General features: G+C 42.4%; 1 long non-coding RNA gene across 1 annotated transcript; it reads right to left on the bottom strand.

Annotated features, from left to right (window-relative positions):
• Positions 1-10,538: 10,538 nt before the first annotated feature.
• On the bottom strand, positions 10,539-16,300 carry LOC142055773 (uncharacterized). Its single transcript, XR_012660039.1, has 3 exons — positions 15,730-16,300; positions 15,076-15,252; positions 10,539-12,818 (listed from the first exon to the last, which is right to left on the bottom strand). It is a non-coding gene; the product is annotated as an uncharacterized LOC142055773 (long non-coding RNA).
• Between the last annotated feature and the right edge of the window lie 2,890 nt (positions 16,301-19,190).

Here is a 19,190-nt window from a genome sequence, read left to right on the forward strand (position 1 = left end):
TGTTGTGTTTTGCTCGTTTCTCATCTCCCCTCCAAAGCTTTGCTGGAGGTGTCCTTTCTGCTTCAAGGGATTTCTCTCAGTGACAGCAGTGTCACTTTTGCCATTCGTATCTGTGTAGAGTTGGTTTCCTTTACTTGGTTTCTTTGTCACAAAAAACACTTCAATGAAAGAACAAGAGTAAGAGGAGCATTTTTACATGCTGAAAACTGATTACATTGCCACTGATACTTAGCAGTTTTATTTGAAAATAATTGGATGTTTCAGAAATAGGCTAATATTCTCTTCTACTCCAGCAGCACAAAGTGACTATTAAGCATGTTCAGGCAGTTGCAGAGCCTTTGCTAAGATGACACAGCATGAACCAATGAATGCCACAGGACTGGCTGTATGGCTCCATATCAAAACACTAAGCATTAGTGGTAACTTTGTATCACCTCCACCTGGTATAAAAGAATAGTCCTAAATGTTTGGTCTACACCCTGCAGCATGATTCATGTTTGGTATTGCCTGAAAATACTCTATCTGGTAATTGTATGATGGGATTTCATGGTTTCATGGACTTAAAAAAGGCAAAAAAGCCCAACATGCATTTCTTTCAGAAGCTGGCAAAGTCAATAATTTTGCAAAATTCATGTTCTTGTTCATGTCCTTCTCAAACAAATATGGGGCGTTTGGTCTCTAATGGATCTTTTTTCTGATGTGTAAGAAAGTGATTCATTCCAAAGCCAGCCACAAAGGGTAGAACTAAATATGAACAAAGTAATTTGAAAGAAAATGAACCCGCTAGACCAAAAAACAAGTTTCAGTGCTCTGACAGCTATTTGGAGCAGGTGATCTGGCTAGGTTGAAGAATAGCAGTGTGGTGACCCAGTGACATATTTAAGCCTGAGTACCTTTCAGGACAAAAGTCAGTATGACATACTTTGTTTTGCAACCCAAAAGATGATGACATATGCCAAAATACTCTGAGGATTTTTTCTGCTTCCCTATACACCGGTCAGTTTTTACTTCAGAAACTGTCCATGAAGCTTATGAAAAAGACCCGAACTGTCCCCTTTGGTGCATTTATTACATACAAGAGAAGAAGACAGGGACAAAAGGACTGCTTACTGCTTTCCCATACATGCAGACAGGATCCAAGTCAAGACTGTCAATATTACAGGTGATGCTAAAAAACAATGGTCTGCCTTTGCTCAGAGGTCCAGCGCCTATACCAACTTAGATCTCCAGGGATTTGGTTTTCACGGCAAGGTATCTTCAGTGTTTTGATCTGAAATTGCATTCTCAAAGGAAATCAATAGCAGGTTGAAGAGTTGCTCCAGTGCAATGATTTCAAGGAAATTGTATGGTCAATATTTCCAGGTACTCATTTTTTAAATAAAAAAGCTGAATGGATTAGTTAAGCATAAGACCTTGACAGTGTGTCTAGAAAGCCAGTGTATTTAAGATCTAGTTATGTAAATTGCTTAATATGAAATTGTTCTAATAAAGTTTTCCTGAGGGTGGCAGTTCAGATTAGTTCTGCCACTCTGAGTACAGCTTTAGCCACGAATGCACTGTAGATGCATATTTAAGCAGCTGAAGCTAGTCTCTTGGCAGGTATTTTGAATAACGCACCAGAGGAAGCATTCCCTTGCGGTGTAGCCTAGATGTCATGGCAAATTATGCTTATCTCTGCCAGAGCACCTGAGCGACTCAGGGAGGTTAAATACCAGGCTGGTACCTGGGGAGGGAGTAGTGCGATCAACAAACACACTCCAGACTCTTGTCAGATCAGATCCAGATCAAACTTCCTTTCAGAGAAGCGCTTGAAGTCAGACCTGGGCATTTTCTAGTACAGCATTTTCACAATTATAGCAGCATTATGTCCATGACCTCCCTTTCAGAGCTTATTCCTGTACAACCACTGCAAGCTGAGTGAAACTCAATCTTATGGCCACCTTGCCATCCTTAAAGCTGTTCTCCAGAGAGGACAATAGTATGTACCATGCATTTGTATAAGCATATTATACATACGTATTGGTACAACATGTACTCAAAACCTGACTATTTTTTCCCAGTGGGTGAACACTCGGTAAAGGACAATTATGTTTGAATGGGAATACAGTGAGCTGCATTTTCTGTTCTTTGCTAAGTCTAGTAAATGCCACAGAAGATCACATTAGAATAATTGAGAGTTTGTATCTTGCAGAATTAGGTCTTTTGTGAAGCTTTGGTGATAGAAGACATATTATTGCCAGGTCTTTATTAGTCTGGAGGCCTTGGTCTGTCTCTGTAGCTAATGTTCTGAAAAGCTTCCTTTATAAAATTGTATTTTGGAGTACAGTATGATTTTCTTGGAAATCTGCTTTCAGTTCTCAAAAAAAAAAAAAGGGCATAAAAGCAACGGCAGTTGCCTCACCACCGTTCAGCAGGAGTTCAACACCACATAGCAGTTGACAGAGAAGTACGGATCCAAAGATGGAAATAATTGCATTATAGGTACCTTTGGTGGCATTTGAGTACCTAAATTCAAGTATGTGATTCATAACATCTGCAAGGTACTCAGACAGCTCCAAGTCCATGGGCATCTAAGGTTTGACTGGAAAACTTTGCTGGGAACCTAAAATCACGTGAGCCTCCATACACCCAGAAGCATTGCCACCTTGTTTGTGCAGAACACCACAGTGCCTGTCCCAGGCTTATATCCACAGGGGATCAGCGCACACTTATGCCTAAACTCGCCCAGGATCCCTGCTGGGAAGCATGGACACTGAGTAGTCCTCAGCCCTGCAGAAATGTCTGGAATTTTCTTCTTAAGAGTCCACTAAGAGACCTTTCATTATCTTGGCAAACGGTTCCGGCTGGAAGGGGATGGGAGCATCTGCAGCGGGTAAGTGCAGGTGGCGGCTAGGCCCTGGATGCTTTCCCCCTGCATGGCACATAGTGCGCCGAAAAACACGTCAGCAGAGGAAGAGAAATTGCTGTGTAAAAAAACGTGCCTTGGGCTCCTTGGGAAGTTGGTCTGTGCTTCTGTTTTAGCAACGCTGAGGCTGAACGGTTTGCTCAGAGCCAAGAGTGGGATTTCCTAACCCGTGTCCTACTTTGTGTTGTGGAAAGCAACGCTTGCTCTGTGAGTGTACGTTTGTATTGTATTACACTCAAGCAGGCACAGCCAGCTGGCCTGATAGCAGGGAACTGCTGTAGTCGGACTTCTCAGAATTGTTTCCTTCTTTATAAACACATTTGGCAGTTTATAGAATCATAGGATATCTCAGGTTGGAAGGGACCCATAAGTTTGTAGCACACATCAGCTTGGTTCCCTCTCAAATACATATATTGCACATTGAGTAAAAGAGCTCCCAATCACCCTTGGGACCCCATTCATAGACGTGTGCCCTAGGAGGGGTCATGACAGCTTTGCTGATGTTACTGAGCGCATCTTATCTTAAAAGTATAACAATATGCAGCCCAGAAGAAGAAGAAGGGGTGAAAATATGGCAATACCACTGTACCGCTGTCATCACTAAGTTTAGGCCTGTACCCAACATGCTTCCCTTTCATTTTTAAAACAGCCAAAGACAGCAGGCTTTGCATTTGGATGTCAAAGTCAGACCTTCCCCTTCGCTGCCTGCAGCCTGAGCTCTGGCAAGATGTGGCAGTGGGTGAAAGCCAGGGGTGAAACATACCCTGGGCTTCTGCAGAAGGGAAAACGAAACCAACTGACTTCAGCAGAAGCAAGAGGAAGTAAATGGTATAAACACTGCAAAGTAAATGATACTGTGAGTTTTTGTTTTATTGCAATCCAGACGGCTAGTGATCATGCAAGCACATATTTTAAATTGCAATGTTGATCTCCATTTTAAACAAAAAAAGAAACATCACTGAAACAGTCTAGAAAGATCCTGACTTGAGCCATACCTTACAAGCTACATGTGTTGCTGTCAAGTCTTATGACACTAGTTTCACAAAACTAATCATCTTTGCATTATTAGTTATAGGCGACGGCAATAATCTTGGCCAGTTAATGATGTCTTGAGGGTAAAATGCAGACAGTTGGCATTTTATCTATTTATAATCATTTTTAAAATGGCAGTGCCATCCCTTCACTCCCACTCTACCTCTCCCACACACACTCAGCATTTTATGAGTCAGGCTGCGAAAATATCGAGAAGCTGATGTAAAGATGAGGTTTTGGAAAGTTCTTTTGTAAAGAGAGCTTGAGGAGCTTTTTCTTTGCCGCCTTTTTTTTTTTTTTTTCTGGCTCTGAATGGGTCATATTTCTAAGCCACTGTCTGCAGTACAAGGGCAAAGTTTTTATTAAATCTAAAATCTGAGGATATTCTATGGTTAAGGTGAGGCCGTAAGAGAAATAATTTTTTTTCATCAAGTTTCTAAGAATATTTCTGCATTTCACAGGACCTTTATTTTTGCAGATGTTTAGGAGTCAATGGGGCAGTTCACATGCAGTCAAGCTATGTATGTGGCTGTGGCTATAGAAGCAAGGGGCAATCAGTGTGAAAATCACAGGTCTCATCACTGCAGTCACTATTTATGCATGTTTCCATCCTCAGCACAGGTAGTTTGTGAGCCTTTCAGTCATGATGTCATGACCTTGTGGCCTCATGACCACAGTAGTCAGTGATACCATACCATTGAGCAAATGGTACCAAGGCCACAGTTTGGACATACAATCATATTCTAGATATATTTGTCTCATGGGGGAGGTTTATATTACCATTTTAACCCATTGACATTACTGTTTAAAATATACACCTGGCATGAGATGTACCAGGCTGCTGGACGACCTGGTACCCCGGCTGCAGGAAGGCAGCAGTCTTGGGGGGGAAGCCCAGGCTGAAACTCCTGAGTGTGCTGGAGGTCGTGCTGGGTACTCAGCCCAGTCCTGCCCATGTTCTGAGGTGGGGCTCTGCTCCAGGGACGCTGCCGTTTCCACCTGAGAAACACCTGCCTCACTCTTCCTTGCTCGTCGGTCCACAGGATGAGAGGCGAGCCACTGCTTTCACCTCCCACGGCTCTGAGACGTGACGTTTTGGGTGACTGCCCAAAAGGGTGACTATCTCTGCCCTTGTTTTAGAAAGTAAAGTGTGAGAGTGTCCCTGTAACAACAGCATTTTACAGGTCTCTATTTTTTGTTTTAGTTTATACCTCTAGGGAAAACATTTAAATTAAACAGAATTACATCCCTCCGTGCTCTCTTCCATCCCCTAAAGCCCAAGCAGTATACCCCTACCTGTTATATTGCGAAATGTCTCCGTCTTTGTATCACAGACAAAAATATCCTTTTGAAAGGTCTTAGCCCATAAATCCTGGAAAAAACTCTTGTAAAGGCAGCCCATCCCTGTGGCTTTCCAGGTAGCACCAGGGCTTTTTGGTGGAAACTCTCCAGAGTAAGTATTGTTTCTTTGAATTTGTCCATGCACGTTATGCACCACTAACCTAGTCCTGACTGGAACATCTGCTTTCCTGATGTAATGGTACAAATGATAGTATCATCTAAGCTTACATTAGTAGCTTTCCAAGTAACTTTTTTCTTGTCGGAGTTTGTTTCCCACAAATGCAGCAAAAAGGTTAAAAAAAAAAATCCATATAAGACATTGTTTTGCACCAGGGGTGGTGGTGAGGTAAGAGAGAGATGAAAAGAGATGGTGCAGGGCTCTTTCTGGATTTCAGTAAGAGGCCCAACAACAAATAGATTAATAAAATAGCCATTTTAATAAGAAAGAATAAAGAGAGAAACATAGATAGTGAGTAATTCTTATGTCCCTTCAGACACTGGGCACCCCACGTTTGCAAAGCATCAAGTGGGCCCCAGATGGATTTTCCCATCGCAGATCCCTCCTAGGAGAGGTTCCTTCTTTTTGGTCCTTCAAGCTATTAAATAATTTCCTTACAAAAACACAACTCTATTGCTAAAGGGTGTTTGCAGGAGAACTTCTTGCTGCACTTACAGATAAAGGCAAGGCCAAGTGGGTGGTGTAACTGCTGGTACGAAGTGGGAGCTGCCCACAGGCTCCTCTGTTATAACGAGGTGGCCGAGTTTGTCCCACGGCCAAGGGATCTGTGCAGCACAATGCAGGCTGAAGGCCACGCTGGACATGCGGCATGGCACGGCACGGCACAGGCGTGGGACTGCTCAGGTTCACTGTGATGTGGATGACCGACTCCTCGATGCACAGGGGTCTCCTGGTCAGCATCACTACACAGAGGCTTTCAAATCTTTAGTTTATTCCTTCTAACAAGCTGCTAAACTACTCCTTGGCTCACCTCCGAAATGAAGTTGTTTAACGCACTGGTGGTAACAGGAAGAAAAATTGGGGAAGTACTTTCTGTTGTTGTTTTCAAGTGGAGTAACTGGTCTTTCAGAAAACTTGGGTGTTCCCATGTTGGAGTGCAGCTTAAAAACTGCCTCAAGGGGAATTTTGCCAAATGAAAATTTTCTATTATGGAAGAACTATATCGTATGACATAGAGTTAGGATATTAATAGGTACCTAATCCTACTGTCGACTGACAAGTGCTGACGACCAGGTGTCGTCATGTCCTGTTTCTGTGCCTTCCTCTTCTTACAAAGAGTCAGTCTTTTCTGATTTTCGAACCTGTCAGGTGCTGTAATGTCGGCCCACATTATACTGACCCACACACTTCTTTTCCTCCCTGTCTTGCCTAAACTGTCAGTTCACTGTCCATGAAGCAGACTGAGGGAACTGTGGTTACGGTCAGGGAGGAAGTCTGTAGCAGTGGCAGGGACATGACTGAGTTTTATTTTGTAATATTCACCTGCTTTATTCCAAAAGACATACTCTCTCATGCAGTCTCCTGCCTTTGTTCTTTGCAGAAGTTTCATCTCCTACATGGTGGAGCAAATGAAGCAAGGAGCCTCATTAACTCCCAGTCTTGCTTCTTTTTTTTATCACTGCTCTCCCCATATGACAAGATCCCTGTGGAAAAAAAACCCAAGAACATTTAATTAAAGGTTATCTTCCATTGCACATACACAAGGAACCAAATTAAGGCTGCATGGAAGGTGTCATTTATAATTCTAGAGTGTTTAATCTCAGTCTGGAGTATATTATGTAAGTGCTGTATGTACAAGCATATATACATGCTGATAAGCATTATCTCCATATTGATAAGCATGTATACATACAAGCCCTCTGTGAGGAAGATGGACAAGCAGGGGCTCACTCTGGATCCACGTATGAGTTGTTCCTGGTAGCACACTCCATCCTTCCCTTTGGAAGGGCTTGTGCTCAATTATTTTGGCAGGATCTTGGCAGTGCAAATGCAGATGGCAGGAGGACTACAGCAACCTGAAAAACACTGTTTGCCGTCCAAACTTGAATGGAGCTCCATGAAAGGCTGGCAGAGCACTTGTCACCACTCCCCTCCCGACTTGCAAAGGCTTGCTACGAGGCAGAGGTAGCAACTGAACTCCTCCAAAAAACATCAGATATCTTTTGCAATAGCAAATATTAATAAAGCTAAATATGCAGCTCCTCACAACCTGCACATACAAGTCCAGTTTTCTCCTGTACCATACTTACTGCTAAACTAAGTCATGACAAAAGGCAGGTAAACTTCTTCAGAGAAGAATTATTTAGATTTTGGTATGTTTAGAAATTTGGTAGACTTAGAAATGTGTTTTTTCTCTGTGGATATGTAATGGCTTTTGGAAGCAAGTGTAATGTTTAAACACATCCTGTCTGATCCAGTGTCACTAATTACATCTTACTGAGCATCAACAATCGACAGCTGTTTGTTCCTAAATCCTTTTTAGAGCTTTCTTTTCTTAAAATTTCCCATTAGCACAGTACTAGGTCTCAAACAGTGCAGGTCCAGCATAAATAATACATAAACTGGATGCAAGCTGTGTTTTCCCTCCAGTCCTCAAGACTGCCTGTGAGCAAGGTTAGAGGACAAGATTGTGAAGATGATAATGTTTTCCTACTCTCCAGATGATGTTGCTCATAGGAATGAAGCTGCTGCGCTTCCATTTTTTTTCTACTTCCATTTTATGTAACTTCCACAGTTTTGTGGGTGACCTTCATCTTGCCATCTTTTTCTGCTTATTATAGCCTGGCAAGCTTGGGAAGCAAGAACATTGGCTCTCCAACCTCTTTCTCTTTGCAGAACAAAGCATTCATTCACTGTGGCTTTGCACCTCACAAAGGTGGCAAAATGATGTACAATTATTACTAGATCAGAAAGGGTGTTTTATGCTCAGTTTGCACAACAGCAGGTGATTACACCAAGTGCAAACTGCTGTTCAATTAGGCCCAGTGTTTCTAAATATATGCAGAGCTAGAAAGGGTAAGTTTTACTGGAAGTTTTCCAGCAGAAAGTATTTGATCTTGCAGCGTGTACTTTGATGTTTGTTGAATATGTCTCAATCAGAGCTGTAGGATTGGGCACAGCATATTCAAAGCGGTTTGAATCTTTCAAGAGCACATCTTTTTTCCATTTCCAAACCTGGTGGTTTCAAATCATCACATTCCACCGTAGCTGAAGTGATTTATATGCCTTAGCAGTGCTGCAAACTGCAGCCTTCGAACCTGGAACTCTCCCCGCAAGGTATTAATGCTCCCCAATGATTTCAAATCACTTCACACACTGTAAAAAGGGCTATGTGATTAACACCCTTAAAAACTGCTTATGTTTGGCAAAGCTTTACATTTAAATCCTGGGCATGCAGAAAGGCAGCCTGATATAAACCACAAGATGTATTATTTGGTACATTCAAATGTGATAGGTATTTCCCTAGCTTCTTGCTCTATCGTTCGGCTAAATGTGTCACAGTCTGTAAAATTACCCTCTGCCTCTTAACTTCAGCAAGTTCTAGTGAGATAGCCAAGAAAACTGGTGGGATTTTTTTTGGCATAAAATGCAAACTCTACCACTATTATATGATGCTTACCTAAACTATATACTGTCTCTGTTTCTCAGTACCCTTTCTTCTCTACTTTTTCTTCTCCACGGGCAGTACAGGATTGCCTGTTCAGCATGGGTTATTCTTTATACAGACAATGGGGTGGGTCAGAGACCATACAAAGTAGATCCAAAGCTACATTCAGGGATTAGAGTAAATCTGCTGGATTTCTCCCTCCTCCTCCCTTTCTGTGATCTGGTAAAATGAGGGGGCATAGAGTAAGACCATGTGAGGTTGGATCAGTGGGTGTTGGTGTGTTAGTTGGAAGCAGATGGACCTTCCAGGTTTGTTGCCAATGGATACAAAGGTATTTGCACAGGTGGTGTAAGAATTTCCAGTGTGGGAATTCTCCTGTTTTCCTTTTTTTTTTTATTTTAAAATATAGAACAGGGTGTCCTTTTACCTTCTAGAAAGAGAAGGGCAGAGCTTATTGCCTTCCCTAACCAGCTGCAAGCACAAAATCTGTCCCCTCTATCCTTGTCCATATAAACACCAACTTCACTCAGGCTGGGTCTGTCTGGAGAGGAACTCCTCCACGCAGGTGCAAATCCTTGTCTCTTCCTCATACTCCTGGTGCCCTACTGCACTTTTGTTTTCCCATACAGCTGGAGTCCCCACTGGTATACGTAACCTCAGAACTACAGTGAGCTCTAATTGCTGCTGCTGGGCCAGCGGCTTCAGCCTCTCAACCCTTCTTTCCTTTTCTCCCAGTGTCCTAACACAATATCCTCCTTGAAACTAGTCTCCTGAATCTGGATCAGCAGAGTTTTGCCACTGAGCTAGTAATGTCTACAGAGACCTACACCTTGATATTAGCACTCCCAAATGTAAGTGCCCAAATCTGTGTGTTTGCCTTATCCCATCAAACTGGGGCTAAATTCTGCTGTCCGCACATCGCTGCCGCATCAGTAAAGTCAATCGCATTCAAGAGTATAATGGAAGGGCAATGTCAGCTATGTACAATACTTGTGATGCAAAGAGCAAAGCTTTTTTGATAAAAGGATCCCTTCCCAAGTATGTGGCATGGGGATTTCAGCACCAACCCTGAGAGTGAACAAGCTGAACCACATAGTTCTTTTGTAGCATGGAGAAATACTGACGTGTTAGTTGGGTAAATCAACTGCCAGCTCCCCCAGAGAACTAGGTTTGGCCAAGCATCTTGTTTTTTCTGCTAAGTTTGATGTTGGGGTGTGTGTGGTGTGGTATAAAATTATTTATTTATGATATTTTCTTTCTTTGTTTTGTTGTGAGAGGAAAGGGCTGCAAGTTGAACAATACCTGCATGCTTATTTCAAGACAGGCAGTCTCATGGGCCTACAAGCTGTGAGTCTGTAGGACAAACTGAGTTATAACAACAGGAGCAAGAAGTTTCTATTGGCCTGCCTTTGAAAAGGACAGCCAGCTATGGGACCTGTGACGCATCTACTGTGATGCCTCTGAGTTTAAGGAAAGTTCAGGCTATTGGCTTTATTTTTTAATGAGAAGCATTTAATCTGCACCTGTGTTTGTATGCACATGTACAAAATGTTGAAAATTAAATGGAAATGAAACATTAGCTGGTCTTCAAAGCTTATTTTTCAAAGCTCGCTTTTATTTTTTGTGCCTGCTATTTTGCTACCATAGAAGCAACCAGAAGCCCCTAGAACTACTGCATGGGGCTCCTTGAGACTCCAATTCATCTCAACAAACAAAGGACAAGTTACGAGAAGCCAAAAATTAGGAAATGCAGTGTGATCCTGGCAAAGACCAGGGCCCTGCTGCCCATAATGATCCATGGGACATCAGGACGGGTTGGCTGCTGCCTTCCCCTGGTCCAGAGAGGCCAGCTTGAGTCTGACTCCATGGCAAATAAGTTTTATTGCCTGAGAGAAGTGGGGTGAAAGCAAACTGGAGAGTTCGGATACCTGTTTCCCAGTCCTGGCACTGGCCCCAGCTCTTTCTGTGATATCTTGATGACTTGTTTTTCCTGAATGTGAGATGAGGGTAGTAGTAGTCACTTACATGGCAAGGTGAAATGATGATTAATCGGTCCATGTTTTTGCAGTCTGATATATGGAGTGTTACTAGTTGCAATGTGTGCACACATCCCCCCAGGCGGGCCATCTTCAAGCTGCTCTCAGCAGCATGAGCACGAACCCCAGCAGAAGGAGCTGCTTTCGACCCTTCCTGAACCAGGAAGGGAGCGGGCTGGGTTTTCCCTTCCTCAGTCCGGAACAAAGGTGGTTGTTTGTCTTTCAGCTGAAGGCTTAGTGCAGATGTAGGTGTTTTGAAATCACCTTGTTAAATGTTCCCCAGATTCTGGGCTGGCCCTGTGCATCAAGTTGAAGGTCCAGTGGATGTGAGCTGGCAGCTGTAGGTGGCAAATCGCATTACAGGTTGCCCAGGAATATCATGCTTGTCCTTCAGTGAGGGCAATGCCTCCCATGAAGACAAATTTCAATCTAATTGTAACAATATTCTTTGAATATAATGAAACATAATACAAAAAGATTACGATGACAACAATATAAATCTACACAGCAGTTAATGAGAAAACCCTACAGGCCATTCATGCATACACTCCCATTAACGGGTATTCATTCTGTAACTTCATTTTTTTCCCTGTTTCACTGCAGAGGATTTACAGGTCTGGACGTTAAATCTATTTGACTCTTGCAACGGAGTAGTGAACAACACTGCAATCTAAATCTAAACTCAATACCTGGCAGAAGTACTCTTGCTCATTAGAGATGAGGGAACTTAGGAAAAAGCTCACCTCTTCCAAGCAACTTCAGCTATTCTCAGTTTTTCCAAAGACTGAACATCACCTTCACTCTCTCTGGTCTTTTGATCACGTGCCTGGGGCTATCCTCCGTAAAATCTCTATGGATTCTCTAGAATTGCTAGAGCTCATGGCATCCCTACACGTTCCAATGCCAGCTTCTCTTTTCTGTAGTGCAGAGGTCTATACTACAGAAAAGAGGGAAGGAACCTAATGATCTACGCCAGAGACCGCAGCCTCACTTGGAGAAATCAAGGAATGATGACAAATTAGATAGTGAAAAATGGGTCTCAATTTTTTTTTCTAGTTCCTCCTTCCTGACTGGTAGCAGGGTTTTTTTTTTTTGCTGGAAATTGCATATATAGTACAATTTCATTATTATCATTTATACTGAGTTCACGCATGTTTCCTGGTGATACACGATCCGCTTGTCCTTTGTGAGCTGAAAAAATGATTTCTACTTCTTACAGCAAAAGAGACCTTTCAGCCTGTCACAGGAATGGTGAGGAGGTTCAGTCTGGCAGTGATGGCTACGCCAAGTGGAAATGCTGTTTGCTTCTGTGTACCACCTTTGTGTTAAGTTATTTGTCACCATTACCCATCCCCATCCTGCCCATGTCATCCTGACTATTTCTTGTGCTGGAAGTGTACTGAATTGTTACCTAAAGGAGTCTGCTCCTGAAAATCACTGATCTCAGACGTTCAAAGGAGCAGCCAGGCCCAGAGTAACGAATGCCCTCACAGTAATGGTATTTTGCTATGGTAACGAAAGTACATTGGGGGTTCTCTTATTTTCTCCTTTTTGAGCTTTTTGAGACCTTTATTTCAACTTTTGTCTGGAATTATCCAAGGCAGACTCTGTTAATTCAATCCTGTGCCCAGCAGCAGGGGTTTTGAGAGAGACCTCAAGGTGTAACACTCACTGCCTGGACGTGCCTCCATGAGAGCAGCTGAGGAGGACCTGTGTACCCAAGAGGGAGGAGGTAAAGCCAAGCATAAGTTACATCATGAATAAGCAAGGGGAAGATGGTGCTGGGAAAATCTCCTGGGATCTTGCTGAGCTGAGTGCTGGCAGCTGGCCGTGCCGGACCCCCTTCTGAGAAGCTGTCTCCAGCTTGCTGGTTTCTGCCTTGCCCAAGGAAAAAAGATTTTGTACATTTTTGTAAACAAGTGGAGCTGTGTCAAAGACACCCGCCTTTTTTATCATTAATTTCTTTTCCTAACAGAATATTACTATAGAACCTTGAATTTTGGCTACCGTTAGGATTAAAACACAAAAAGAAGAGGAACAGTAATTTAAATATACAAGCAGTGCCTGGTTCTTTTCAGACATCCTGCAAGACTAATTTTCTTTTCCTCCTTACCCCCCACCCAAGGGACCCATTGTCTATAATGTAGGATTCACTCGAGAATGTAATGTCTTTTGGAAGCCATCCTTCCCTGGTATTTCTGATTATTTTATTGTTTTCCTTTGGAACTTCCCACTTGTAGGAAATATTAATAATTTCTCAGTTTGGTATGATTTGGGCCAAAACAGAATTAAAAAAAAATAATTGTCCATGAACTGGGAATATGGCCTTTTCAGACAGCTTTACCTAACTAGAACTCTCCTGAATTAATGCATGCATTTTCGTATAAATTCAGGATAGCATTCTGAGGCTCTTAGAAGATGCTCTGTAAATCCATACTGCTGATTTTTCAGTGTAAGGCTTGACTTGATCCACGGATTTCAAGGTATTTTGCATAGGACAGCCATATCACGGTCCTTATTCTAATGAATGGGAAATTTTAAACTAAAGAGAGGGAATGTTTTTCTCAACATCACACCACAAACATGTGGAACAGCTGGGAAGAAAATGCAGATCTCCTGGAAGGAAAGTCAATATTCACAAAAAACAGCCAGCCGTCCCCATCTCTGTATCTCAACATGAATTATAGGCTTAACTGGCTATATACACAATTTTGAGTCACTAATCCAGGGTCTATTGGAATTTAAGCTATTTTTGAGTGGCCTCTCAAAGTTTCATTTATTTGAGGGTTTTATTACTGTATTTACAGCATCCCATTTGTCTCGTTTTTGTTGACCTGTAGAAGAACAGAATGTACTATTCTGCAGGCACTTGGGTCTACACAAAGAATGACAGACTCATCAACAGATAAAACTGGAAAAATATGAAATAACTAAGCTACCTTTGGCATTTACTGACACAAGTTAGATTAGTAGAGAGAGAAAGGTCAAAGTACTGGCAAATTCCTTCTTTCAGCTGCAGGGAAGCGAGCAGAAATCTTAGAGGCAGAAGTACATTCTTCAGTGGGGAATTTTGTCTGATAATATAATAGACTGACTGAGCTGGGAGAAGAGAGGAAGGACAATCTCCATTGATGTAAGTTAAATGTAACTGCCATAGCTGTAAGACCGTCAGTTTTGTTTCCATTTAATAGTAATGAAAAAGCTTTGGAAGTAAAACAATTAGTTGAAAAATTAATTTAGAAACAATTAGTTGGAAGAGATCTGTGAATTACATCACTGAGGTTAAGAAAAGATTTTCTGAGTCTAATTTCTCATTTTTTTCATTGTGTTCCTACAGCTGCAAATTAGATCTCCCCCTTTGTTGCAAAACATGTTGTTCAAAGCAATTTTTAAATTGTTTAATTGATAATGTGTTGGTGAACAGCAGAACTTGAAACCAGAACCAGAAACTCCCTGAAAACCCAGATAGTTGTATTTGCTTTTTAAATGGGAACCTATGGATTTCATGCTCCTGAAAGCGAATGACTGGGACCTGGACCCTCCGTCTGGGCTTCAGAGGCCCTGTGATATTTAGTACACAAATTTTATTTTCTTTCCTGTGCCATCAATTCATTAGGGAATCCTCAACACCAGCACCTACTTCTCTTCCTGTTTGGGGGTCCATGTAACAAAAAGCCAGAAGTAGCATTTTCCTAGGACCCCTAAGCTGCTGGGGCAGACCGGTTCTGGTGGTCACAAGCAGGTCCAAGGAAACAGGCTCTGCTGGCTCCGGGGTCTTTGTAGGGCTGATATGTCCTACAGGCTTTTCTTTGTCATCCACCCACTTTTATCAGGTATTGGACTCGTGACAGTTGTTGCTGGTGGCTTAAGTCATCATTTGACCCATATACTGGAACACAGAATTCAGTGGGTGCCAATAGCAGGATAGTGATTCAATACCTGGTGTTATCTAATCACACTTGTCCACATCTCCCATGAATCTGAGGAAAAAAAAATACCCAAAAGCTCACACAGACCTATAAGCTATTCTATAATATAGATGCCTTTCTATGAAATATACTTAACCTTTGCTATACTTACACACGCTTTCAGAACGATCAGTCTGGATTAGCTCTTAAAATAAAATTAAACTCACAGCAGCAGCAGCCGTAACAGGGTTGTCATCAGCAGGACCCAGACTCGGTGCATGCTGAGGAGAACAGCTGGTGCAGAGAAATGAATAGCCAGCCATTGTCCTTGCACCTGGCTAGTACCGGCTCCCGCAGCCGGAGATGATAAACAGGGAGACCACAGAGACGACTGGTGTATTTTTCTGGAGAGGCATAAATTAAATGATAATTGTGGCAGAAGTGTATGATATGTAAGAATTACGTATAAAGGAGACGTGATGAACATGATCTTCCCCTCCCACCCATCAACGAAAGCTTTTTAGCTCTCTTGTCTTAGGGACAGAAAGACGTTGGGGGGGTCCTTTCATGAAATGGGAAAATAGGGAGTAGCCAGATCAGGGAACGCAAATGAGCCTCCCGGCACACTGGACGAGGCTCTAATCCTCGTTATTCTTTGTGGACGCAGTGGTGATTTTGATTGTTGCTTTTGTTAGCTAAATGCAACTGAGACATGACTTGACATGAGGCCCATCTGTTTGTAAGAGCGAAGATGGTGGGAGAACAGCAAGTACTGAACTGTGACTTACAGTGGAGGGCATACACAATTATTACAAACATCGGCGATGACTTCAGACGTGGAATATGGAATAACTGACCGTTATCACCATGCAAGGCTTTACCTTGTGACTGGGAAGGGACAGGTAAGCCTGCTGCACTGGCTGTGCTCAGGAGGCTGGAGAAACCCCGTGCCTGTGCTGTGGCTGCAGCTGCCCTGGTTCCTGTATGAGGAAATAAGGTCTGGGGTGACAGGAACAGGATTCAGCACAAGCTGAACATCACACCCATGCTTTGCCGGAGTCAGGGCCTTCACCTTGGGTCACTAGCGCTCAAACTCACTTAAGCACAAGGAACTGCACACAACACCACTTTCCTTAATTTCACATACAGCTCTGCAGTGCTTTGCAGTTTCCCTACCCCACGTCTAAAACAATCTTCCTGTTCAAATGAGTGATAGCAATTAGTAATAGCAGACCTCCATCTCCTGAGACCTCATTATAAATCCCCAAACCCAGGCGTTTACACATAGTTAGCAGTAGCAGGAGACGGATCCCCTGCCTGTCGCTCCCCTCAACACAGGAGACAGATCCCAGGGACGACAAATGCTTCCCCACTGGATGTTTGGGAACTCAATCCAGTTTTTCAAAAGTAAACACCACAAAAGCAATAGGAAGAATTCTTCATCCCATCTCCTTCAACAACTGTTGCTATACTGTCTTCCTACAGAAACCAAGAAAATTTGCCCGTGCGTCGCTTGGGACCTTTGCAAAAAATAGCATCCATTATTCAAAGAATGAGTAACAGCCCACAGATTACATGTTGCATTCCCTTTTTTTGTTAAGAAACGCCTGGAACAAATGCTAACAACTTCTCTGCAGTAAACACTTGCAGAGAACGGGAAAAATTTCCAGGTTGTGGATAATTTTGTGTTTTGCAACTTCCCACAAAATGGGTATTTTTCACAGACACGTGATATTCCCTTGGAATATCTGTGCACTGCCTGTCATCTCAGCAATAACTATGTAAAACTGATATAATTTCCTTTAACTTCATCACCTACCCACTTCTGAATAGCAGCAGTGAAGGCAAAAAATGCCACCAATTTTTCCTCAGTAATTGCAAAAGCTTTGAATGTGCTGCTCCGGAACAGAAGCTCCCAGGACTTGAAAAATACTTGGGGCTTTGCAAGAGTCTGCCTTCAGCCAGTTGCCACAAATCATTTCTGAGCTGAGAAGCTCACATTTTCTGATTAAACCACTTTTCCCCGGCAAACTTCACTGACCAACTGCAACGAGAACAGCCTGCTTGCCATTATTCCACATTAAGGGCAGAGAAAGATGCTTCGGCAAACCTAGCTTAAGACAATATCTTAAAAATTGGAAGGACTCATATAACAGTACTTTGGAAAATAAGTGACTTGTAGGACCCAAACTGCTTAGAGAGAGTGAGCTGAAGAACCAAAGTCACTTCATCTCTTGCTTTCTGAGTCTCGGCCAAAGCCATAGAGGAGAGGGGAGCTGCAGGGCAGATGTTCCCAGGCACTCAGCTAGGGACTTTAATAACAGGGGGTGGGAGGCGAAAGACCGCTGCGGCACCAGTGGAAATCACTGATGGGGACCGCAGAGGGAGAGGACGAGGGACTCACCTCTCTTCTGAGAGAGTATGTTTGAAAAATAACTAACTGGAGCCCAGAGGTGAGTTTTCAGTCATTTTAAGTAGCTGGGTGAACAGCAGCCTGTTATCTGGAGAGGTGACAGGAACAACTAGCAATAAAATAGACCTGTCAAAGTAGTCTATTTTGTCTCCCACAAAGGATGTTTTGGTTTTATTTCTTGGTTATGGGTATTTCTATTTGATCAGCTTGAAATCAGACTTGAATGAACATTTTTAAAGTTGCGCAGGAGAGCTGCAGAGGTCTGAGTTTGAGTTTTCACTGTTTTAATCTAATTCTTCCTTTTTCACCCTATGCTTCCATAACAATACCTAAATAGAATGTTTATAATACAGGATATTTGTATTAAATATTTCAGACAGGAAGATCCCAAAATGATTCACAACCTCTCTTGTTTTTTGACAGCCATTGGAGTGGAATGTGGCTCGCTCTCTCTTTGTCAGCAATTTAAGTAAAATGGCACTATTTTATCTACTCCCATTTCTTGTCAATTGAGTCTCTTTTCAGAGTATGACCCTGATTTCAAGTGTCTAGTCTGCAACCATTGAGAAAGTCTTGTTTGCTCATATACCATCATACTGATTAGATGCAGTCATTTATTTCTGTTATTGATGCTTTCATGCTTATTTTTTAACCTCAAAGGGGATTATACCAAGAATGAAATACTGGCCAATCTTGCAAAGCCAAAATATATTGCTTAAGGGAATTTTTCTTCTCTGTAGAAAACAGCCTTGGTACGTTTTCACCAAGCCTCTTGATCCTTTGTATGTGCATCTCTTTTGAAGTATCAAATGTGATGCTGTTTACGCTACTACAGCTGGGTGTTAAGGCGCCTTTTATGATCTAAATCAAAATTCAGTGAGATTGAACAAGTAAGATCAGGTCAGCTTTCTGGGACTGTTGCTAGCCCTTTGTATAGGGAAAGAAGTAAAATATCAAAAAATAAGAACAAATAAGAATAAAAGGCTGTGAAAGGTGGCTTTTTTTTTTTTTTGCTAACATCTTCCCTGTTTATTTATTAAAGGAGGAGACCATATCTGTTCTGATAAAGGAACTCCAGAGAAAGTGTGATAAATGGAAAAGATCCAGGTGTGAACAGAAATCCGGTTAAGTTTTTCAAAATTTGTGTGAATAATGTAACTGCTTACCTGCCTTTTAAAATAACTAATTTCAGAGTGAAATGGTCACAACTAGTCTTTGCACTATATATAGCAAGAAAAAGAGATGCTTATTTCTGAGTTATGAAAAATGAGGCTTCTGCAAAGGATTGGACTGTGGAGAGAGAATTTGCAATATCAGTCAGTGTGGACTAATTGCACTCGTCAGAAAGATGCATCTCCAGGACAAGTCCTGGCTGATGCTGTGCAGTATGGACCTACAGACCCAAGCAAAGCCACCTTGCCTCCATGAGACAGGGAATGGGAGGGCCCCCCAGGAGAGGCTGGTGGAGACCCCTCAATCTCACACAGATGGATCCTCATGACCCCATGTCATGGTTTTAGCTGGGACAGAGTTAATTTTCTTCACTGTAGCTGGCATATGAAAACATGTATGAAAACAGTGTTGATAACACACTGATGTTTTCGTTGTTGCTGGTGCTTATACTAGTCAAGGACCCTTCCAGCTTCCCACGCTCTGCCGGGTGCACAATAAGCTGGGAGGGGAGGGGGCACAGCTAAGAGAGCAGATTCAAACTGGCCAAAGCGATATTCCATATCATGTAACGTCGTGCCCAGTATGTTACCTGGGAGGAGCTGGCCGGGGGAGGCAGGCAGCAATCACAGCTTGGGGATGGGCAGCGTCGGTTGGCAGGTGGTGAGCGGTTGTGTCACTTGTGGTTTTGGGTTTTTTTCCTTTTTCCCTTCTCCTTTTTATTATATTATAATTTATGTTATAATAATAATAATTATC

This window comes from Phalacrocorax aristotelis, chromosome 3 (genome assembly GCF_949628215.1).
Source record: "Phalacrocorax aristotelis chromosome 3, bGulAri2.1, whole genome shotgun sequence".
Taxonomy (NCBI): domain Eukaryota; kingdom Metazoa; phylum Chordata; class Aves; order Suliformes; family Phalacrocoracidae; genus Phalacrocorax; species Phalacrocorax aristotelis.